Source organism: Oncorhynchus keta, chromosome 29, assembly GCF_023373465.1.
Source record: "Oncorhynchus keta strain PuntledgeMale-10-30-2019 chromosome 29, Oket_V2, whole genome shotgun sequence".
Classification (NCBI taxonomy): domain Eukaryota; kingdom Metazoa; phylum Chordata; class Actinopteri; order Salmoniformes; family Salmonidae; genus Oncorhynchus; species Oncorhynchus keta.
In genome coordinates, this window is record NC_068449.1 from 30,477,795 (window position 1) to 30,503,366 (window position 25,572).

The 25,572-nt window shown below is 42.1% G+C and overlaps 1 protein-coding gene across 1 annotated transcript in view; it reads left to right on the forward strand.

The window, feature by feature from the left end:
- Positions 1 to 995: 995 nt before the first annotated feature.
- Positions 996 to 25,572, forward strand: part of LOC118362699 (leucine-rich repeat and fibronectin type-III domain-containing protein 5-like) — a 53,870-nt gene continuing 29,293 nt past the window's right edge. The window contains exon 1 of the mRNA XM_035743253.2: positions 996 to 1,784. The gene's annotated coding sequence lies outside the window, so the exon portion shown is untranslated. The remainder of the gene's footprint in view (positions 1,785 to 25,572) is intronic.

Here is a 25,572-nt window from a genome sequence, read left to right on the forward strand (position 1 = left end):
TGTAAATGTAATATTTCAGTTTTAAATGTTTTATACATTTTCAAAAATGTCTAAAAACCTGTTTGTGCTTTGTCATTATGTGGTATTGTGTGTAGATTGAGGAGGAAAATAAACGATTTTATCAACTTTAGTGTAAGGCTAAAACGCAACAAGGTGGAAAACGTCAAGGTGTCTGAGTACTTTCAGAATGCACTGTTGCTTGTGGACTGTTTAAAATAGCTTAGTACAACAAGTCTCGACTATGGTCATAATAACTCTACTTTAAATGTAGTATCAGCTGCATGTTCCTTCTGAGTGGAGAGGCCTTAGTTTGAGGGCACCGAGTCACATCGAATCACATTTTATCAGCATTGCTGTGCATATATGGATGATATGGCAGGCTATACATAAGCCTACTATGTTAATGGAGCCAATATCCTACTCTTGCAATGTTCAGTGCAGTTACCCAATAGACTTCATTTTCCATTGCTACTGTTGATCATCTATGTAAAGGCATAGAGTCTATGAAGACTATAAGCCTATATTCTAGTCAGTATACATCTGCATTTTTAGTGCAAAAACACAACACTTTATTATTCACACTCAATTGTAAAAGTTATGCAACAAAAAAGTCGGGTGCATGTAGTTGGTTTTCTACAATATTAGGCCCTACGCGCTGGATCCTATTATTTTCATCAGCGACTGTTCTATTGCCCGTCAGGCGTCGTTCTTTCCATCTTTTGTTCATTGCAATGAAATTATGTCTGCCCTGCAAAGGTTCTACCGCCAGCATTTCTTAGCAGGTCCCACTGAGAGACAGGCTGAATCAAGGAGTACGAACATGATTCTGAGCCAATCCGTAGTGACTTCCCTAATTTTTTCCAATCGAAAGGAGAGGGAAAATAGCTACCATCACATGTCCCAGTAACTGCAGCTTTTAGTTTGTTAAATCATCTGGAATGGTAGAACTGAGCATTGGGAAAAAGCACAGTGATGGCAATGGGGGGAACCGTTAATTGTGCCTCATAATAGACGTTTATTTTTGGTCGAGGTTTTAAATGTAATAACTAAAAACTAATAGCAGCATATATTTAGATAATTACGCGCTTTTTCGGGGCTGAATAGCTGAGAATAAACTGGAGATGAGGGACGGAAAGACCTAGCCTTTTAATAACTTGGATGGAGGGCAAGTGTGCTACAGGCACTGTCACTCTGTGGATTACGTGGTGGAGGCAGAACGGGGAAAGTGCGCGTAAGGTGCAGCGGTGCAACGGTCTCCCTGCTGAGATTTGATCTGAGTTCCCCATAGCAGCCACTTTATAGCACTCGGCTCTAGAGACGTACACTCAGCTAAATAGAGCAAGCCAGTATTACTGCGGAGGAAAGCCTCTACTGTTGTGAGGCGCGTCGACGAGCGGCAGGAGAATGGCAAGATCTTCGGCGAGTCTGAGGGGAAAGCAAACGCCCGTTTTTCACCAAAGGATTCTGTCGAAGCGCGTTGGAATTTGACTGTCTCTTCGTGTTGGTGTTCTTGGATCTTTATTTTAAACTGAAAAGAAAAGGAACACACGTGGATTGGGTTCGGAGGAGCGCAGACCGATGTCAAATTACTCGGGCACAATGAAGAGATGTGCTGGGCAGAGTTGTGGGCTTTGAAATCCAGCGCACCTTGTATTGATATAGCCTAATTTAGCCTAAATCCAATGGGGCAAAACAAAATTGGAACATGGGAAAATTTGAAATGTGAGAAAATTCGATACCCCTGATCGTCGGTGCTCAGAGCAGGGCTGGCGTTCCTTTTTAAGGTAAACTTTTACTGTTTAAATGTTTGTACATGTCTGTACATTTTCATCAGTCCTTTTTGTTTTCGTTCATCGTTCATTGACCGAATTTCAAGGCTGAACCCATTGGGCTCTATAGCCAGATAACCTGCAGGACGTTGTTGAAAACCAGGTGTGTTCAGTATTACCGCTTATTCAGGAACAACGGAGGGTAAAAAAACGAGACTTAAATAATGCTTAGTTTGAACGAATGCTAGCTGTCCGACTGCATTTCAATTTGAGTGTCTGGGCGTATATTAAAAATTACGCAGTGGGATCATTTATTTGGCCAGGTTACTGCTATCCATAGACCTGATCTTGCTCTAATTGATTTGGGTGAATGTGGTGGTATACTTGGGTGGTGGTAATGATGTGTGTGTGTGTGTGTGTGTGTGTGTGTGTGTGTGTGTGTGTGTGTGTGTGTGTGTGTGTGTGTGTGTGTGTGTGTGTGTGTGTGTGTGTGTGTGTGTGTGTGTGTGTGTGTGTGTGTGTGTGTGTGTGTGTGTGTGTGTGTGTGTGTGTGTGTGTGTGTGGAAAGGGGGAGGGGTGGTTGTTAACGTAGACACCCTCTTTCACTGCCTCACCCGGTCATAAGGGGCTAGATAAAAATCACCTCTATTTATATGGAAGCTGAGCTCCCATGCCACTTCAGCCTGATAGATATTTTCGCTAAATGCCCTCCATGAAGTGTGTATAGCCTTATAAATGTAGGCTACCCAGACAGGTTACAAGAGTCCTCAACCTTGGCATATGCTCAGATGATGATAGAGGAGTTCAGGCGTCGTCGTCATCTTGCCCCGTCCTAAGCGATATATCATGCTCACTACCATGGCACCAATGGCTGCTACAGACGCGCTATGATATAATTATAACCATACCCACATATTCTTGATGCACTGGAATGATATATATAGAGATCATATGTAAATGAGTCAAAAATGATGCTATAATAACCAAGTGGTGATCCAAATGAACTGAAGTGTATATTTCCATTGTATAGGTAAAGGCAATGCATGGATGTGATTTAGAATGGCAAAGTGTCGTGTCCCAAAGGAAATTCACTTCAGCTCAGTGGTCATGGTGCCTATTTATGTTTGTACAATCTTTCTGTGTTTATGGTACAATTTTCACATAAGAACTATTGGATCCAGTGAGTACAATAGACTACAGCAATGACCATTTAAATTCCATATTATTCTAACAAGGCGTTTCTTTGATTTCAGCAATGTTGGTTGTCACGGACACTTCTATAAATGTAATCTGATAAACAAGTCATATTTCAATTCTTCAGACCCCATGACACTTCATCCTTAATAGGGCAGGGTAGCTGCCAAGACTGTGCAAAACTGTCATCAAGGCAAAGAGTGACTACTTTGAATAATCTCTTTGATTTGTTTAACACTTTTGGTTACTACATGATTCCATGTGTTATTTCATAGTTGTGATGTCTTCACTATTATTCTACAATGTAGGCAATAGTAAAAAAATAAAGAAAACCCCTGGAATGAGTTGGTGTGTCCAAACTTTTCACTAGTACTGTATGTAAGGGTATTCTGTATTGCTTACCCTATGAGCAAGAAACCATATAGGCAAACTGAGCTGCAGCTCCACTTCCAGTGGCTGGTGGTGCTATAATTCAATTTATTCTCCCTCCATACTGCTGCCTGCTGCAGCTCTGAAGGGCTGGGTAACACTGAGGACGGGGGCGGCGAGACTGCCCAACCGCAGCTTTACCATACACCTATTAGGGTGGGGTGGACAATGGAATACACCTTTGGTTATCGAAGTAGCATGTATTCAAATATTATGTCTAGTGCATTAGGTATTCATTTTTAGACCCAGGGACCTCTTCATTCGTTGTGATATAATTTGAAAGTTCCATCTTTTGAAAATCAGGGTGGGATTTGGCACGTTGGAGATGGCGTGGCAGCGATCCCTGTAGCTCGGAGACTTGTTTTAATTACGCTAGTAGAGATTAAGACCCTGTGATGATGTGAGCCCGAGCCAAGGAATCAAAGAGCCCGGTATGAGGATCCTGCTGTTAGTATGATATGGGGACTGAGGGAATCAAACGCTGCAAAACAACATCCTCCTCCAGGTAGGATTAGCATCACATACCTGGGTGCTCAACAAGTAAATAGTCTACTATAACATCTTGCCTTTGATATGCCCTCTGGGTGCATGTGTGAGGAGTTACCATGACATATTGTATTACATTTACAGGCAGAGCACTGGTGCCCAATATTACTTCATACAGAGAGCATACGATCAGCAAGTACTTACAGTCCTCTACTACACTGTCTTTACGTCTTTGATACTTGTGTGCTTTTCCCCTGTGAGTCTGTGAGGACGTACCATGGCAGGTTTGAACACATTTATTGATACCTGAGACAAGACATGTATGTCGGAGACTGATAAGTGTCAGCAGATTGTAACGTCGTTCTTCGTTTGTCGAAAGAGAGTCGGACCGAAATGCAGCGTGGTGGTTACTCATGACTTTAATGGAAAAAGTGACACATGAAATAACTATACAAAATACAAAACAACAAACGGAACGTGAAACCTATTACAGCCTATCTGGTGAACACTACACAGAGACAGGAACAATCACCCACGAAATACACAGTGAAACCCAGGCTACCTAAATACGGTTCCCCATCAGAGACAACAAGAATCACCTGACTCTGATTGAGAACCGCCTCAGGCAGCCAAGCCTATACTAGGCACACCCCTAATCAACCACAATCCCAATGCCTACAAAAAAAACAATACGACAATACAATAAACCCATGTCACACCCTGGCCTGAACAAATAATTAAAGAAAACACAAAAATACTAAGACCAATGCATGACACAGATACTTGACAGCTCTGGTGGGATGAAACCTGGATAGGTTTGAAATTTAGACTAGACATAGGACTCAGCTAAAAATCATGTGACCCATGAATGGTGAGTCAATGTAACCCAATATGCCTGTGTATTCTTTCTAGAGGCGTTAGCATAGTATGTTTTACCATGATGTGGTATATGCTCTACGCTCTGTTATGCAGTCATCATATGGTGTCAAAGAAACTGGTAATGTGGTGACTGTTGTGGTTTGGCCAAGAGTCCAGCTCCATGAACAGTTACAAGTGACATTGTGTCAGAAGCTTGCAAAGCTAGAAGTGTTATTGTGGAGTCAGGACCATGGACAGCCCCTCACTCTTGATCTGTGTTCCGCATGTTAGAGTACACACAACAGTGTTTACAAACTCATTCATCCGATCAGCACCGTGGACAGCAACCATTTTCTCTGTTTGCTTGAATCTACTGAAGGTTTTGCTGCTCCCAAAACAGCTTTGCTAATCTTGAGCAAGAGGTGAATTTGTAATGTATGTGACCTTTATGTGATGTTCTCATTGTTTTTTTGGTAATAATTGATCTGTTAGCATACTGTGTTTACTGAGTTTAAGGATGTCTCAGTTTGTATGATCTGTTAATTGCTCAGCAAGGAGTTGATTGTTGAGTTAATTCTAAAAGACACCAGGCCACATTGAATTTAAGCACTAGGGGCCCAATCCAATCTTAGGAAATGTACACCTTTCATATGAACACCTTTCCTACGTATGTCTCAGTATTTGGTATTCGGACTTACCTTATGCAGGTGGTAACAGGCTTTGCAGGATTGGTTACCTTGCACACCGAATAGATTTAATTCAACCGCTAAAAACCCTCCCACTTACTGGCCAATATATTTTCTCTGGGAGTTTTCATTCAATAGGGTTTTCAGTACATTTATCGAAAGCCATCCCTTTATATTTGTTTCATTTGAATTTTCGAGACAGACTCACTAGAATATATGGAGAACAGTTCAGAATATTAGGGATCAATGAAAGAAGCCATGTCAATAGATGCATATTCATCTCCTTTTCAGCACCAATTGGTAGATAAAAAAAATACTCTGATCTTGTATAATTATTTAGGGTTAGAAAAGTATTTATGAATAATAATGCAAAAAAACAGTTTGGAGAGCCTTTACACACTAAATGTATTGATGAATCAAAAATATAGTTGTTGGAATCATCCTGAAAGTTTCCATATTCAATTGTTCAAACCATTAAATATTGGATGGTGATAAAAGTGTACAACAGGGGTTGAAGAGTAGTCCTGTAAATCTACCCTAATAATTCTCACTAATGATTGAACTGTGATGACAACGGTCCAGTTGTCGTGAACCGTGCACCAGGCTCCAGGTTAAAACTGCTATGTATGGTATGCATTCCATAATGATTGAAATAGGCTACGTCTTCCAAATTATTTACTTGTAATACGTTATCCTACTATGATCCACTATTATTAGCAATCCTCAGGAACAACCACACAGAAGCACTGGCGTACCACACATCCTAACTCTGCCCCCCCCCTGGGGTCAGAATACATAATCTGTAGACACACTTCTGCTACACCTTCATTTCTTTGATCTCCACCCCAAACGTAAAGAGCGAATTACGTTCCATTTACTCTTAACTCTGGTCGGAATTCCCCCATCTAGGTTAATAGAGATTGGGCCAGGATGGATTACTGTATGTGTACATTTAATTATAAATTGTTTAACCTTTCTAGCGCAGGGCTTCCGCTAGACAACATTCCGCTGAAAAGGCAGCGCACAAAATAAAAAAATATTTTTTAGAAATATGTAACTTTCACACATTAACAAGTCCAATACAGCAAATGAAAGATGAAAAATCTTGTTCATCTATCCATTGTGTCAGATTTCAAAAATGCTTTACAGCTAAAGCACAACATATGATTATGTTAGTTCAGAGCCAAGTCGAAAAAACACACAGCCTTTTTTCCAGCCAAAGATAGGAGTCAAAAAAAGCAGAGATATCGCTAAAATTAATCACTAACACTCATAGGACATCATGTTACACAATACATGTATATTTTGTTTGATAATGTGCATATTTATATCCAAAAATCTCAGTTTACAGTGGCGCATTACGTGCACTAATGTTTTGATTCCAAAACATCCAGTGATTTTTCAGAAATACGCATAATAAACATTGATAAAAGATACAAGTGTCATTCACAGAATTAAAGATAGACTTCTCCTTAATGCAACCGCTGTGTCAGATTTTTAAAAACTTTACGGAAAAAGCATAATCTGAGAACAGCGCTCAGAACCCAGGACAGCCAGAGGAATATCCACCATTTTGGAATCAACAAAGTTAGAAACAACACCATAAATATTCACTTACCTTTGATGATCTTCATCAGAAGGCACTCCACCAAGAATCTCAGATCGACAATAAATGACTGATTTTTTCCATAAAGTTCCATCATTTATGTCCCAATAGCCACTTTTTGTCAGCATGTTCAGCCCAGTAATCCATATTCATGAGGCGCAAGCATTTCGTCCAGAGAAAAACTCAAAACGTTCCGTTACAGTCCTTTAGAAACATGTCAAACAATGTATGGAATCAATCTTTAGGATGTTTTTAACATAAAACATCAATAATGTTCCAACCGGAGAATTCCTTTGTCTTCAGAAAAGCACTGGAATGAGAAGTAACTCTGTCGGGAGCGCGCGTCATGAGACCAAGGCACTCTGCCAGACCACTGACTCAAAGAGGTCTTATGAGCCCCTCCTTTATAGTAGAATCCTCAAACCAGTTTCTAAAGATGGTTGAAATCTAGTGGAAGCCCTAGGAAGTGCAACCTCATCCATATCTCAATGTGTATTCGGTAGGCCAGGCTTTGAAAAACTACAAACCTCAGATGTCCCACTTCCTGGTTGGATTTTTCTCATGTTTTCACGTGCCATATGAGTTCTGTTATACTCAGACATAATTCAGACAGTTTTAGAAACTTCAGAGTGTTTTCTATCCAATACTAATAATAATATGCATATATTAGCATCTAGGACAGAGTAGGAGGCAGTTCACTCTGGGCACGCTATTCATCCAAATTTGAAATGCTGACCCCTATCCCAAAAATGTTAAAAACCAATCAGTGGATCAGGTCTACTAGGTCCTGTAGAAGCTGCAGGATGGCTAGTTTATTGGTGGTCTGATGATTTGTTTATTTTAGTTTATTTAGTTTGGTCTACACTGGGGGTCTGATGATATGTTGAGGTCAGTTAATAATGATCTCTCTATGAGAATGATTCAGATGAGATGTAGATAGACCCTGGTTGTCCTGTTTAACCCATGACACACTGGCTAGACTGAAGACTGAAGACTGCTCTACTGATCCTTTTAGTCTAAACCCATGTTCCAGGATCACCTAGAAAGGTGATACAATACCTTTATTTGACTGATAAGAAGCACCACATGGATTTATATTATCATTTGTTGTTTGGGATTTGAAAAAAGGAATACATGTTGTCCTTTCAATATTGGTTTGTGATATATAATGGAAGCAAGTATTTGGGAGAGTTTTTGTATATATAGTATAGACAAAACACTGATACCCAATTGATCTTATTTTAAAGACAGCATCGAATCAGACAGGCATACTGTAGATAGGACCGTAGGAAGCTTTGGAGTCCTAAGGCTTGTGGAGGATCCCAAACCAAATGAGGATTTACTGTTTACTAGTGCAGGAGAAAACCTCATCTGGTAACAACTAATTAAAACCACAAGGTATTTCAATGTTTTATTTTCTTTCATTTGGTGTCCCTCAAGTTGTTGATGCAGGGTGAGATCTTTGTCAGTGTGATGGGGTGACTAGAATGAGTTCCTCTCGCTGTCTGTGAGTGGGAGGTACTTTGAGGGATGTTTGTCTGTGATAATGAGCTGTCAAGGGGACAGCGGCAAATGGTTTTGATCCCGCAACAACCCGCTGGTTTAAACAGGAGAAAAGTGGCAGTCAGGAATGGTTATAGTTTAGTTTCTGTGGTGAAGGCCAGTGAGTCTGTAATGCTATTACGTATTTGACTGACGAGGCACTGATCCCTAGTTTCTCAAATGTTGATATGCACGGTGTTAAATGAAATGACAATAACATGTTAGTTCCTGTTTTAAAAAGTGAATATTCCTAAAGAAGATCTGGAAGGTTTAACAACCAAAAATTACAATATATCAAGGTAATGAAGAATCTTTCATGATTTGTGGTCTAGCCACTTTTAGTTAAAATATATCAAATTCACAATATTCTCTGACTATTTGGTGTTTGTAAATAAAAACATATCATAATAATATCTATATAATCTCATTGTACTGTAGGTAGCTAACAGCTTCTTGTGTCTCTGTGTAAATTGTAGTTTGTAAGGCCCTGGGCTGACTTCCTGTAGTATGACGAGATTAGAGTGAATAGGTGGGGATATGGTCTCTTCTGCCTGGCCTTAATCTGCCCAGGGACACACATGGACCCTGCCGTGACACATTTGAGAAGACTATACACACCACTTATGGGATAAGCCCTTTACAAGGCTTTGGCTGTGACAGATAGAGGCAGAGCTACAAAAACTGAATAGGCAGAGCTGTTCTGTACAGCTACAAGGCTTTGGTTGTGATAGAGGCAGAGTTATATGAAACTACTGTACAGAGCCGTTCTGGCTCACTACAGCACCGTCACACAGTGTTCCCAGCTGACGCCACCTCATCTTCTAAACTATATTACTCTAAAGGGCTGATTATACAGTACTAGTCAAAAGCTTGGACATACCTACTCATTCCAGGGTTTTTCTTTTTAGTTTTACTATTTTCTACATTGTAGAATAATAGTGAAGACATCAAAACTACTAAATAACACATATGGAATCATGTAGTAACCAAAAAAGTATTCAACAAATTCAAATTTACTATATATTTGAGATTCTTCAAAGTAGCCACCCTTTGCCTTGGTGACAACTTTGCATGGAATGCTTTTCCAAAAGTCTTGGAAATCCCACATATTCTGAAGACTTGTTTGTTGCTTTTCCTTCACTCTGCATTCCAACTCATCCCAAACCATCCACATTTTTTTTATTTATCTTTTTTTTAACCACGTAGGCTAGTTGAGAACAAGTTCTCATTTACAACTGTGACCTGGTGGGTTGAAATCGGTCATTTGGTGCAGCTCCATCACTCACCTTCATGGTCAAATAGCCCTTACTTACACATCTTGGAGGTGTGTTTTGGGTCATTGTCCTGTTGAAAAAAGAATATCATACCAGATGGGATGGCGTATCGCTGCAGAATGCTGTGGTCGCCATGCTGATTAAGTGTGCCTTGAATTCTAAATAAATCACAGACAGTGTCACCAGCAAAGCATCTCCACATCACACCTCCTCCATGCTTCACTGTGGGAACCACACATGAGGAGACCATCCGCTCACCTGCTCTGCGTCTCACAAGACTCGACGGTTGGAACCAGATATCTCAAATTTGGACTCCTCAGACCAAAGGACAGATTTCCACCGGTCTAATGTCCATTGCTTGTGTTTCTTGGCCTAAGAAAGTCTCTTCTTTTTATTGGTGTCCTTTAGTAGTGGTTTCTTTGTAGCAATTCCACCACGAAGGCCTGATTCATGCAGTCTCCTCTGAACAGTTGATGTTGAGATGTTTCTGTTACTTGAACTCTGAAGTAATTATTTGGGCTACATTTTTGAGGCTGGTAACTCTAATGAACTTATCCTCTGCAGCAGAGTTAACTCTGGGTCTTCCTTTCCTCTGGTGGTCCTAATGACAGCCAGTCTCATCATAGCGCTTGATGGTGTTTGCTACTGCGCTTGAAGAAACTTTCAAAGTTCTTGACATTTTCCATATTGACTAACCTTCATGTCTTAAAGTAATGATGGACTGTCGTTTCCCTTTGCTTATTTGATATGTTCTTGCCGTAATATGGACTTGGTCTTTTACCAAATAGTGCTATCTTCTGTACACCACCCCTACCTTGTCACAACACAACTAATTGGCTCAAATGCATTAAGAAGGAAAGAGATTCCACAAATTAACTTTTAACAGGGCACACCTGTTAATTGAAATGCATTCCAGACTACGCCATGAAGCTGGTTCAGAGAATGCCAAGAGTGTGCAAAGCTGTCACCAAGGCAAAGGGTGGTTACTTTGAAGAATCTCAAATATAAAGTATATTTTAATTTGTTGAATACTTTTTAGGTTACTACATGATTACAAATGTGTTATTTCATAATTTTGATGTCTTCACTATTATTCTACAATGTAGAAAATAGTAAAAAATAAAGTAAAACCCTGGAATGAGTAGGTGTCCAAACTTTTGACTTAGCAAAACCACAAATGTACTGTATGTATTGCATTTTCCAAACAACCAACAAAGAGATCCGTGGTTGAAACCATATGGATCATTGATGGTGCTTTGAGCTGGTTGGACCACCTGGTGTCTGTTCCCAGAACAGTTTGGTTTGATTAGCACAGCTGATATATTGCTTTATATAGCTATGAGTGTATATCAGTGTGTTTAGTGATGATCATTTGGAACCATACTCAAGACACTGCTAGTGATTAACCAGGTACAGTTCAGACCTGCACTGTACTGGACCTTCAAATGAGTTTATTTCAAACACTTCAGCTGGGCTTGATTGAGTTTGCCTGGTGGATATGAATACATGCATGAATAGTGGTGTTCCTTGGAACTGTACTTAGGACACTGTTAATGATGCACATTGAGCAGGTAGCCAGCCTGGTACAGTGTACAGTTTGTATGTCTGTCATATATCATGTTTAGTGTGATGGAGCATGCAACCCTAATCTCCAACTCCTATGAGGTGGCAGCCATCTGCCCTGGTTGGCTCATCTTCTATTATTCATGCCTGTTGTCGATTGACAGAATGGCTATCTCATTCTGTGGCGATGTGGCCTGTACCATACTCATTGTTTGATTGTTGTTGGGAATTGTCACAATGCAGACATGCAGTGTATTTATCAGAGATGAAATCAGATAACAACTATTCCTGATGCGTTGTGATAACGAAGGTTGGGTTTTTGGTTTTATGGTGCATCTGAGTGCTCTCTGGGAGCCAGCCCCCGTATTTCTGCACACACAGTAATGAATTGGAATTGCTTTGTGCACATCTGTATTCAATATAGAATCCACAGTATAATACTATAATGGTGTCTATTGCTTCAATGAGGATAATACACTGAATATACAAAAGTATATGGACACCCCTACAAATGAGTTGATTTGGCAATTTTAGCCACACCCGTTGCTGACAGGTGTATAAAATCGAACACACTACCATGCAATCTCCATAGACAAATATTGGCAGTAGAATGGCCTTACTGAAGAGCTCAATGACTTTTAACATGGCACCGCCAAAGGATGCCACCTTTCCAACAAGAAAGTTCGTTACACTTCTGCCATGCTAGAGATGCCCCGCTCAACTGTAAGTGCTGTTATTTTGAAGTGGAAACGTCTAAGAGCAACAACGGCTCAGCCGCGAAGTGGAAGCCCACACAAGCTCACAGAATGGGATCGCCGAGTGCTGGAGGCTGTTATAGCCGCAAAGTGGGAACCAACTACATATTAATGCCCATGATTTTGGAATGAGATGTTCGACGAGCAGGTGTCCACATATTTTTGTTAATGTATTGTACCTTACGCCTGCAGACAGTAGTGCTGAGTACAAATGTAGGCCCCTGCAATATCTCTCTCATTTGAAAATGGTTGATGGAATGTTCCGGGGGATGAAGGATGAGGGGGAGTGTGGTTGTGAGACATGATGTGTATGGTTGCTGTGGGAACATGAGCACGTATGATGTCATTGATGTTTGTTGAAATGTGTGTTCCTCTGTTGATTGTATTTTGTTTATGTTTGGTTGTTGTTGAGAAAATAAAATGAAAAATAAAAAACAACGTGAAAACGATTGATCAAACACCAACTAGTTTTAGGTCCTTTGAGCATGCACTCTTATGGAAACAGGTTAATATTATCTTTCTGTGACCCGAGTAACAGTTTGAATACTAAGTACTGTATATAATGTATTATTTCTCCTCGATGCACTTAAAGATAAACACATACAAAAAAAAAAGTAGCCAGAAGATTAAGAGATGAATAATTGAGGAAGCCAAATATCTAGAGAGAGAGAGAGAGAGAGAGAGAGAGAGAGAGAGAGAGAGAGAGAGAGAGAGAGAGAGAGAGAGAGAGAGAGAGAATGTTAATGCCGTGGTGGTGGTTGTGGTGGGGATATTTGAAGTATTTCTTGCATTAGAGGAAAGTGTCTGGAGGAGCCGAGCAAGTTAGGGCATTGAGTTGAATAAACCCACGAGTACAGGTGAAAGGATGATAGGACAGTCTCCACTCCACAGTATTTGCTCTGTCTGAGTGTGAACAAAGTTAAAAGCAGTGCATGACTGAAACTCTATAAAGTACATGAAGTTAGATTGGGCTTTTATCAAACCTATTGTCAATGTGTTATTGTGGAGCTCCTAAATTGGGTAAGTACCCCAATGGGAAGCGGGAGAGGTAGGAAGATAATCGTTGTGAGAGAGGGAAAGGGAGAGATATTATAATTCTTCTTTACACTACTTTGGATTATTCCATTGCTGAATTTCCTGGCTGGGTCCTTGGACTAGAACTATGTGAGATTGGCTTAATCTGCCATGCTGCCATACCTTTATATCATTGTATCTATGCATAGTGGGATAATAATGCTAAACCCACTCAATTTTAGCTTCTGCTGCCATGGCTTTAGTAGTTATCCACGGTAATGCTATTTGTCTGCTCAGTACATAGCACACTATGCTTACTGTGAATGCTCCACTTACGACTACTCCCTTAAATGTATGTAACCAGCTTGTGTTTAATGTTAGAGATCATTATGTCATATCAAAAAGGCAAATGTTTTTTGCAAATCCCATTGCATTGTCCCGTTGCAGCAGCTGAGTTTAAATGTTGACAGGCTGCATGACACACTCTGCTGACAGGAATGAAATAGAAAGCTTTGAGTCGATTCTTACTTATTGTGAATTAACATTGCTTTGATGTGAGTGATCCCACAGGCTCGGTGCAGTGCCACATATCATATGCATTGTTTCAGAAGCTCCGGACTGCCACTCCTCCCTTCCTCCTCTGTTTTCTCACAGTAACAATATTCATCCGCTCTCTAATTACCTCCCGGGGAGATAGTGATGAAATATGTCAATGAATGACAAACATATATATATATATATATATATATAGAGAGAGAGAGAGAGAGATTATGCCTATAATGACCCTTTAATGAGGCCCTGCATGTATTGGATAAGCCAACAGTGCATCCATCTCTGTTCTCCTCCTTCACTGGTTTCTATTGCTTTCCGTCGCCAGCCATTTGCAGGTTGTCTGCTTGACCTTCAGAGGAAGGAAATCATTAGCATGCACCAGTTTTATTGATTAAGAGAGAGAGTGGGCTTTTCTGAGAAATAGTTTTGCAGTACAGACGGGAGTATGATTTTTGAGCTTGATCGAGGCTTGGTGAGACGGGTGGTGAGACTGGCAGATGATTGAGCTGGGTTGGTTGGTTAGTGTGTTGGTGCTGGTTTGGGACGTGTGTGATGACTCGAGAGGGGAATCTTAATGACACATTGCATGCTGGGATGAGACATCAGCATTGCATGGTGTGCTGTGTCTGTGCGCCAGGCACGGAGGGAGAGAGTAGTCCCTGCCTGTACTCACCAGGACGACAGAGAAACCTTTTAGCACATTTAGCACTGCTCAGGCCCAAGAGTGTGAAACGCAAGGATGACAGTTCTTAGATCTGAGTAGTCAGTCACAAACTCTACCAAACACAGTTAATTACAAAAATGTCTCAGCAGCTCATGACATTGCTAAGCCTTTGTCACGCCTTGGTCATTGTATTTTGTGTTTTCGTTATATATTTGGTCAGGCCAGGGTGTGACATGGGTTTATATATTGTATTTTCGTATTGGGGTTTGTAGTATTTGGGATTGCGGCTGAGTAGGGGTGTTGTATAGGCTTGGCTGCCTGAGGCGGTTCTCAATCAGAGTCAGGTGATTCTCGTTGTCTCTGATTGGGAACCGTATTTAGGTAGCCGGGGTTTCACTGTGTATTTCGTGGGTGATTGTTCCTGTCTCTGTGTAGTATCACCAGATAGGCTGTAATTAGATTTCACGTTCCGTTTGTTGTTTTGTATTTTGTAATCGTTATTTCATGTATCGCTTTCTTCATTAAAGACATGAGTAACCACCACGCTGCATTTCCGTCCAACTCTCTTTCTACAAACGAAGAACGACGTTACAGAATCACCCACCACACACGGAACGAGTGGCGTGGAAACAGGCAGCGACAGCTGGAGCAGCAAAGGGAGGATGAATTATTCGGAGAATGGACATGGGAAGACGTGTTGGATGGTAAAGGTTGTTACACTTGGGAGGAGATGCTGGCCGGAAGAGATCGCCTCCCATGGGAACAGGTGTAGGCACTAAGGAGAGCAGAGGCAGCTGGAGATAGGAGCCGACGATACGAGGGAACACGGTTGGCAAGGAAGCCCGAAAAGCAGCCCAAAAAAATAATTGGGGGGGGCTTAAAGAGAGTATGGCTATGCCAGGTAGGAGACCTGCGCAAACTCCCTGTGCTTACCGGGGGGCTAGAGAGACCGGGCAGGCACCGTGTTATGCTATGGAGCGCACAGTGTTTCCAGTGCGGGTGCATAGCCCGGCGCGGCACATACCAGCCCTTCGTATTGGCCGGGCTTGAGTGGGCATCGAGCCAGGTAAGGTTGGGCAGGCTCAGTGCTCAAGAGCTCCAGTGCGCCTGCACGGTCCGGTCTATCCAGAGCCAACTCTCCTTTTTTATCGTGAGGAGCCAAGGAGGAGACCAGAACCAGAGCCGGTGTTAGAGGTGAGCGAAGCAGAGACTGTGAAGGAGTTAATGGGGAAAGTGGAGGAGAGAGTAATGAGGGAGTTGCTAGCATGGTGCTATAGGTACGATATTCGTCCGACGGAGCGTGTCGGGGATTTAATGGCACCTGGGTCAGCACTCCATACTCGTCCAGAGGTGCGTGTTAGTCGGCTGGTGAAAAATGTGCTAGCCTCACGCACCAGGCCTCCTGTGTACCTACCTAGCCTTGCACGTCCTGTGCCAGTCCTGCTCTCAGGCTCTCCAGTACACCTTCACGGTCCAGTCCATCCTGTGCCACCTTCACACACCAGTCCTCCGGTAGCAGCTCCCCGCACCAGGCTTCCTGTGCGTGTCCTCGATCCTGTAGCACCAGTTCCAGCACCACGCACCAGGCCTTCTGTGCGCCTCGCCTGTTCAGCACAGCCAGATCCTTCCTTCCCTCTTGCGCTATCGGAGTCTCCCGCCTGTTCAGCGCTATCAGAGCCTTCCTCCTCTACAGTGCTGCCGGAGCCTCCTGCCTGTTCGGAGCAGCCTGAGCTGCCAGTCTGCAGGGAGCTGTCAGTCTGCAAGGTGCTGTCAGTCTGCAAGGAGCTGCCAGTCTGCAGGGTGCTGTCAGCCTGCATGGAGCAGTCAGAGCTGTCAGTCTGCACGACGCAGCCAGAGCTGTCAGTCTGCAAAGAGCTGTCAGTCTGCAAGGAGCTGTCAGTCTGCAAGGAGCTGTCAGTCTGCAAGGAGCTGCCAGCTGTCAGCCTGCATGGAGCAGTCAGAGCTATCAGTCTGCATAAAGCAGCCAGAGCTGTCAGTCTGTATGAAGCAGTCAGAGCTGTCAGCCTGCATGGAGCAGTCAAAGCTGTCAGTCTGTTCGAAGCATCCAGAGCTGTCAGCCTGCATGGAGCAGCCAGAGCTGTCAGTCTGCAAGGAGCTGTCAGTCTGCATAGAGCAGCTAGATCCGCCAGTCAGCCATGATCTTCTAGATCTGCCAGTCAACCAGATTCTTCCAGATCTGCCAGTCAACCAGTCTCTTCCAGATCTGCCGGTCAACCAGTCTCTTCCAGATCTGCCAGTCAGCCAGTCTCTTCCAGATCTGCCAGTCAACCAGTCTCTTCCAGATCTGCCAGTCAACCAGTCTCTTCCAGATCTGCTAGTCAACCAGAATCTTCCAGATCCGCCAGCCAGCCAGGATCTACCGGAGCCTACTACCTGCCTGAGCTTCATCTTAGTACTGGGCTTCCTCTCAGTACTGGGCTTCCTCTCAGTACTGGGCTTCCTCTCAGTACTGGGCTTTCTCTCAGTACTGGGCTTCCCCTCAGTTCCGGGCTGCCCCTCAGTCCCGAGCTGCCCCTCAGTCCCGAGCTGCCTCAGTCCCGAGCTGCCCCTCAGTCTTGAGCTGCCCCTCAGTCCCGAGCTGCTCCTCAGTTCAGTGGGGTTCTGGGTGAGGACTATTAGGCCATGGTCGGCGGCGAGGGTGGATTATCCCAGGATGCGAAGGGGAGGAACTATGACTTTAATGGAGTGGGGTCCACGTCCCGAGCCGGAACCGCCACCATGGACAGACGCCCACCCGGACCCTCCCTATGGTTTTGAGGTGCGTCCGGGAGTCCACACCTTAGGGGGGTTCAGCCTTTAGCATCGGAATGAACAAAAATAATATTGTAGTGCCTGTAGACATTGCATGAACAGTAGCAAACTATCAAACCATAGTGCTAGAAAAACCACACTTAAGGGCACAAACATGGGAATAGTATTTTGTAAAAAAATAATATGCTTCCATATTGTTTTCACAGATAAATGGACAGACCTAGCGGCATTTTCACGCAGGGTTGGACAAATCCTACACCTTTTCTCTTTCTTTCTCAGCATACACAGTTTGATATGTGCCGTAGTTACAAAACGGCACATCGTATTCTCAGTGATTGACGCGGAGGCACAACACACTGCCGGTGGAATATGTAACCTGTCATCAAATGTTATGGCTTTTTATACATGTTCAGGTTATGTAACCTGAACAGGATGTACATCCATAGCTGACCAGAGGGCCATTAAAGACAGGATCCTTATTAATCATCACACCTCTCTCCTTCACGCACAGACAACCCAACATGGCGGCCAAAAATGTCTCAGAAAGGTCAAATATTTGGTGGGAACTTAACTCTGGGCTTGAATTAATGTGCTCCTATATGAAGATCAATACAGGTTGTGAATTTTGCGTAGTTTTCGATCTTAGATCACAATATGCTTGCCTTGCTCGGCCATGAACCTCAGCTGCAGTACAAAGTCAAATAGGGTGATATGGTGGAATTGGATTACACACAGATCCAATCAACACCCAGGACTATTGTTTTTCGCTGCGTGCGTTTTGCTCTGTGGTTGATAAGATCAAGAATGTTTTCTCATCTTATCGTTTTGAAAGAAAAGAGAAACGTGCACACTTTATTTTTACTTTCAAGCTATCTCACTGTTACCATGCACCTGCAACAAAATAGCTAAAATGTGCGAGTGTCTTTTTGAATCTCTCTCACATATGATACAGAACCTCACTATAGCATCGCATCGTTATGATTCTAATGATATAATACTGTAGCTGTGCCAGAGTCTGTGCATGGCTGTCGTTATCTATCACTATCTTATCTTTCTGTGAGAGCATGGTATCTTGCTACCTCAGTCCGTTGAAGGCCTATGTAGCAGAGGCTGTTGTACGGGGGGACACTTTGAATTCAGCTCACGAATGGGAGTTTTTAAGATGGTTGCTAGAGATAGCACAGACCCAGGCTGTAGAATCAGCAGCTCTGTTTGCTTGAGGCATGTATAGAGTTATTTGTATTTGTATTTACTAAGGATCCCCATTAGCCAAGGCAGCAGCTACTCTTAATCGGGTCCAGAAACATTACGGCAGTTATATACTGTTTAAAATATTACATGACATGACATTTTATAACACTTTACCCAATACATTTAATGTGTTCCCTCAGGCCCTACTCCTATCACATATTTACAATACAAAATCCATGGGTGCACCCCCCTATCTATATCGATGGGACCGCAGTGGAGAAGGTAGAAAGCTTCAAGTTTCTTGGCATACACATCACTGACAAACTGAAATGGACAACCCACACATACAGTGTGGTGAAGAAGGCACAACAGAGCCTCTGTGCAGTTTTATACAACCTTATTATCAACAACCAAATATTTTATGTATGCTACGGTAATTTACAGTATCTTTAGTGCCCTGTAAAGGAAACTCGCCTGTTGAATATATACAGTAGAGAGCAGAGCAAAGTACACTTTAGAGCTGACATAGAGATGAGAGTGTGAGGAGTGTATGATCAATCGCTTCAACTTTGCAGAATGGCTCTGATATTTATAAGACTGGGGAGAAGGTGGCAGCACACCACCCACCATCAACCAGAGCTGATAACCTCATGCAGACAACTCTACCGAGAGCCCTGCAAAGAATTATGGGATTATAAAACAATCACTAGAGAAAAATACAAGATAATATTTGAACATTTGAACTCTTAAATTGAGCTTAAACAACATTACATATCAGGACAAGTATGGGGTTATGATATCGCATGAGAAAAATGACTTTGCCTGAATCTTTTTGTTTACCTCAAGATCTAATAATCAGTTCAAACTAATGTGCCACAATGAAATGGAATCTCTCCAAAGCTTCAAGATATGGCGGGACATTTTCCTGATGTTGTAAAAACGTACAGTTTCATTATGACCCGAAATGAGCTTTGTCAAGAAGGGCTTTAATTCCTTGCCTCAGCAACTTTGAAGAAACAACAATGACTGCTGCACCGGTCCAGTGCCGCTGTCTTTTACTGAGTAAAGCCCATCTGAGGATAAATGATACATGAGTAAACCCTGCCAGGTAAATGTTCACTGACATTGTGGTCTGTTACATTTTCCCTGTGTGGATTCCCAGCTGAGCTTAAGCGCTCTCTGTTGTGATCAATAAACTTGATCTCAACACCTGCCAATGCTAGCACAATAAGAATTTCTCCACAACGGAAGTGCCGTCTGTTTGTGGCTATTATTTTCCTCCTTGTCATATCTTGCTACATTGGGGGAAACTTCCTAGTGCATGCGACAGGCAGGAAGGAGTCCCCTTGGGGAACTTCATAATGAGTATCTCTGTGTGCATGTGTCGCTGCCTTTGTCTGTAGTGTACTGTAAGTGTAGCGATTGAAGTGTGAATTCCAACATGAAGCCTTCGCGCCTGAAACTGTGAAGAGCTGTGCCTTCAACCAGCATATACATCTTCAATTTGCCCCAGAGTACGGTATGTAAAATAACACACAGCTGCAGTACACCTGTATGACCTCTCTCTCTGTGTATCGCCTGGTTAAACTCAAAGAGAAAAAAGGCCAGACAGTTGCAACCAGTGAATAATTCAAACAGTGGAATTAACTGGACAGTAGCTATATTAGATCAGGAGGCCTGTGCTATTAAACAGACCTGAATAATGCAAAAAAACCAAATAAGCACATTTTAATGGGAGGGTCTTGGGGATCGTGAGGTAATTTAATCTGTCCAATCATTTTGTTTTTGTTATCGATGAGGTGGGCTGGCTTACGACCCTCAACAGACGCAGCAGACAGAACGTTCTGCTTATGTAACAATGTGTGTTCACTATGCCGTGCATGGAGGATAACTTTGGAGTTAACCCCAAATGTCCAAATGGAGCAGACCATCTACAGAGGCCATCTGTCTGTTTGTAGTGCTTGTGGCTCTCCCTCTAAAACACTGGCTGCCTCCCTGCCTGGCCTGTGTCTGCCATGATGCCAGGGATATGAACATAAAACGTGCAACAGATGGACAGGTCCAGAGTTCAGAGCTATTTCTACAGTTGGACTGGCAGCAGCACATACATATATAGTGGCTGCTGCTCTGGTATTCTGCTGCTCTCGTGAAACTTGTATGGGATCCAGAAAGAGACAAATGACCCAATTCCTGTGGCCTCATTACGAGACGAGACAAAGCAGACTGATTTTTGCGTGATTACAGAATATTATAGCTAGGTGGTAGACCATGATGTCTATTGAATGTGTTTTGTGTTTGTTTTTCCAAGACTTATTCCAAGATATGTTGGATCTCTCTTTGGTACTGTAGCAAGCAACAAGGGCAGCTCTTTCTGAACAGCCCTGGTTTAATCATTTGTACTGCACTATAGGATGCCAGGATTATACTTTTGCATCGGCCTACAACAATAGGCCTATATCAGGTACACTGCAGCTTGCACATGTCCCTTAGCGACATGGCTTTGGATGATAGAATGATCTATACTACAGTATACCTAATATGCGGAATGCATTTACAGTATCAGTCAGCTACAAACAATTACATGGCATTGACTGACAAAACGTATACTACTGCTTTTTGACTTCACATTCTTTGGGAATGAGATTAAATCAAAACACATGCATGGGTATGTTGTTACTAAACTATGCATTTGGCTTTCAGAAATGCTTCTTTTCAACATCAACAAGCATGTTTTATAATACAACAATTATGTGCCGCTGCAACGATTACGGGTCTATTTTACATTGATTTCTATTTGATCCAAGCATACTGTATGGCCTTTACCTGATTTCTCATTCCACTCTCATTTCACTTCCTGTATTGATTTCTCATTTCAGGATTAATGCAGGGCCTAATGGGCAATCATTTCTGATATTTCTCCTCCATATGTGTGCCCGTTGCCTAGCGGCAGCAGGCATATAAAGCATTCACACATCACACCTATTATTAGTCTATAGATGTCCCCAGACCTGCTAATACAAGGCGATCACACATATAATCAGTCTATGGCTGTTCCTGGGACTACCGATTCAAGGCAATCACATACAATCATTCTGTATTGTCTTTATAGCTGTTCTTTCCAGCTGATATTGTTTTGGTTCAATATCAATCTCAATGATTTCAGGTCAACTCCGTTGTTTCTGTCTGAGCTGCTGCTGATAGGGCGAGACATAATAATAGGGTGTAATTTGCAAACAGAGGCAGCTCCTTACAGTACTGTATATAAATCGGAATGCCATAGTTTCTTATAACGATATATGCATGTTTAAAGATGCGTTACAGAGTTTTTGTATACTTTTTAGCCAGTAGGTTTGAAAGTAACACTCGAGCCAAAACAGGTCCCCAAAAATGTTGCACAATTGTGTACAATGTCATCCATTTCGTTATGATATGTTACAAATTCCAATTAAAAAATGAAATTGTATTGCTCACATGCAGGTGCAGCGAAATGCTTCTCTTTTTAGCTCCAGCAGTGCAGTAATACCAAACAATGCAAAACAATACACACAAATCCGCTAAAATGTAAGAAATATCAGAACAAGCAACGTCCGAGTCCAGAATATAAGTATACTGTATAATGGTGTGTATAGACAGTATGGACAGTATATGAATAGAAAAGGTGTGTACAGCAGTAGTTTTATAGGATGAGCCTTGACTAGAATACAGTGTATTATATACAGTGCCTTCAGAAAGTATTCATACCCCCTTGACATATTCAACATTTTGATGCGTTACAGCCTGAATTAAAAATGGATTAAATATATATTTTCCTCACCCATCTACACACAATACCCAATAATAACAAAGTGAAAATGTTTTAAAACATTTATTGAAAATGAAGTTGGTGTAGCACAAAATGCTGATTTTCTTTTAAGATATTGAAAACCAACAGATAGTGAACACAAATGTTGACTTTGGACGATGTTTAGAAAAGTAATAATATGATGTTTAGAAAGTATGGCGTCGCATTAACTGCATGAGTAGAAAATAACTGCAGGGGAAAGTAAAATGATGTGCAAAATGTAAATGTATATAATGATACTTTCTTATTGATTTACCCTTTAGTAACAAGGCATATCTACTTTACAAATGGGTAATTGTCTCCATCATACAAACTGCTTATGGATTTGTTATGGTAATGGTGAGCTAAGCTGTTTTCCATGCTAGTCATTACATATCCTGGGAAATTTAAGCTCTCTGAAAGAGGGATATATGAAAAAGCTGCTAAACGCTGTCACACAATCAAATGGATTCCTTTGCCGTCAGACTCATGGTGTCTGTCAGTGGGGAAGAGACAGCCTTAAACCTAGGGCTCTATTCAGCATGAATTAAATGTAAAGGCAATGTTCCTGCGTTACCAGAGACTGCATTCACGGTAAACTCTGAATGTGTCGGCTCAACCGGGAAATTACCTTTACATTTTTAGAGTCCAATATGTAACTATTCAGAGATACAGATTGAATAGAGCCCCTAATCTCACAGTGAATAGCATTAATATGTGCAACCAAAGCAGAATTTGCCAAAAGAGCATAATGTGGGCCTACCGTACTGCAGGCTACTTCTCAAATCCTCTTCAGCCAGTCAGTCCCAGCTCAGACCCAGGCTATTGACATGGATGCTGTCTTGTTTAATTGTTCTATCTCAGGGGATGGGGTTGTGTAATTGGTGATAAGCAGGCCTGTGGCCAGTGGGAAGCTACTCAGCCCATTATCGGTCCATCTAAGAGGTCTGCCTGCCTGGGAATCATCATGGCTGCCATGATAACAACGTAGCTGGAGGCTGCCATCCATCTCCATCCTCTCGTCCTCTCATCTGGGTCCTCATCCAGATTCACAAATCAGATCATCCAATTCATGGATGTTGTCTGCAGGCTGATCAGCTCAACTTGGTGCCATTATTGCAACTTCACACAAGCAGTTCATGGACAGAGTAAAAAGAGAGAGAGTGTGAAGGCAGGGTATTTTAACCCGTCACCCTTGCGGTTAACCATCTTTGCACCACCTGCCTCTCTGATGGGGTGTTCTGTCCTCTGCCTGCGATTCAGTTCAATGCAGCTGTTGAGCCCCGTTCCCCACTACGCTGTTCAATGTACCGGGGTCATGGCGGTTAGTAGTGATTGGGTTAGCAGATTTTGGAAACCCCTCACCTCATCTTCATCACCCACTGAGATCTCCTTCCTCCCGGGCACAGAACACTGGCAGTGTGGTGTCAGACTGTTCTGATCAGACCCACCAGACTGAGGTTGGCAGCAGTGTGGCTGTGCTCTCCTGGGGAGATGAAAGATGCGCTTAGGGAGGCCTGGCCGCTCGTTGAGCCTGAAGGAGGACAGCTACACTGAACAAAAATATAAATGCACCATATAAACTGTTGGTCCCATGTCTCAATCGTTTTCTCCATTTTCTCAAGGCTTAAAAATCTACACTGATTGAAGTGGATTTAACAATTGACATTAATAAGGGATCATAGCTTTCACCTGGATTCACCTAGTCAGCCTATGTCATGGAAAGAGAAGGTGTTCCTAATATTTATACACTCAGTGTAAACAGTTGAAGTCGGAAGTTAACATACAATTATGTTGGAGTCATTAAAACTAGTTTTTCAACCACTCCAGAAATGTCTTGTTAACAAACTGTAGTTTTGGCAAGTCGGTTAGTACATCTATTTTGTGCATGACACAAGTAATTTTTTCAACAATTGTTTACAGAGAGATAATTTTCATAATTCCAGTGGGTCAGAAGATACACTAAATTGACTGTGCCTTTAAACAGTTTGGAAAATTCCAGAAAATGATGTCATGGTTTTAGAAGCTTCTGATAGGCTAATTGGCATCATTTGAGTCAATTGGAGGTGTACCTGTGGATGTATTTCAAGGCCTACCTTCAAACTCAGTGCCTCTTTGCTTGACATCATGGTAAAATCAAAAGAAATCAATCAAGACCTCAGAATTTTTTTTTAGACCTCCAGAAATCTGGTTCATCCTTTGGAGCAATTTCCAAATGCCTGAAGGTGCCACATTCATCTGTACAAACAATAGTATGCAAGTATAAACACCCTGGGACCACGCAGTCGTCATACCGCTCAGGAAGGAGATGCGTTCTGTCTCCTAGGGATGAACGTACTTTGTGCACTTCACAAAATAGATGGCATCATGAGGGGGGAAAAGTATGATGATATATTGAAGCAACATCTCAAGATATCAGTCAGGAAGTTAAAACTTGGTCGCAAATGGGTCTTCCAAATGAACAATGACCCCAAGCATACTTCCAAAGTTGTGGCAAAAAGTCAAGGTTTTGGAGTGGCCATCACAATGCCCTGACCTCAATCCTATAGAAAATTTGTGGGCAAAACTGAAAAAGTGTGTGCGAGCAAGGAGGTCTACAAACTTGACTCAGTTACACCAGCTCTGTCAGGAGGAATGGGCCAAAATTCACCCAACTTATTCTGAGAAGCTTGTGGAAGGCTACCCAAAACGTTTGACCCAAGTTAAACAATTTAAAGGCAATGCTACCAAATAATAATTGAGTGTACGTAAACTTCTGACCCACTGGGAATGTGATGAAAGAAATAAAAACTGAAATAAATCATTCTCTCTTCTATTATTCTGACATTTCACCTTCTTAAAATTAAGTGGTGATCCTAACTGACCTAAGACAGGGTCTTTTTACAATGATTAAATGTCAGGAATGGTGAAAAACTGAGTTTAGATGTATTTGGCTAAGGTGCATGTAAACTTCGCACTTCAACTGTATATACTGAACAAAAAAAGAAATGCAACATGTAAAGAGTTGGTCCCATGTTTCATGAGCTGAAATAAAATATCCCCAGCCTTTTGCGCACAAATTTGTTTACATCCCTGTTAGTGAGCATTTTTCCTTTGCAAATATAGTCCACCCACCTGAGAGTTGTGGCATATCAAGAAGCTGATTAAACAGCACGCTCATTACACAGGTGTTCCTTGTGCTGGGGACAATAAAAGGCCACTCTAAAATGTGAAGTTTTGTCACAAAACACAAATCCACAGATGTCTCAAGTTTTGAGGAAGTGTGCAATTGTCATGCTGACAATCAACAGCCTAATCAACTCTATGCAAAGGAGATGTGTTGTGCTGAATGCGTGGTCACATCAGATACTGACTGGTTTTCTGATCCTCGCCTCTACCTTTTTTTTTAAGGTATCTG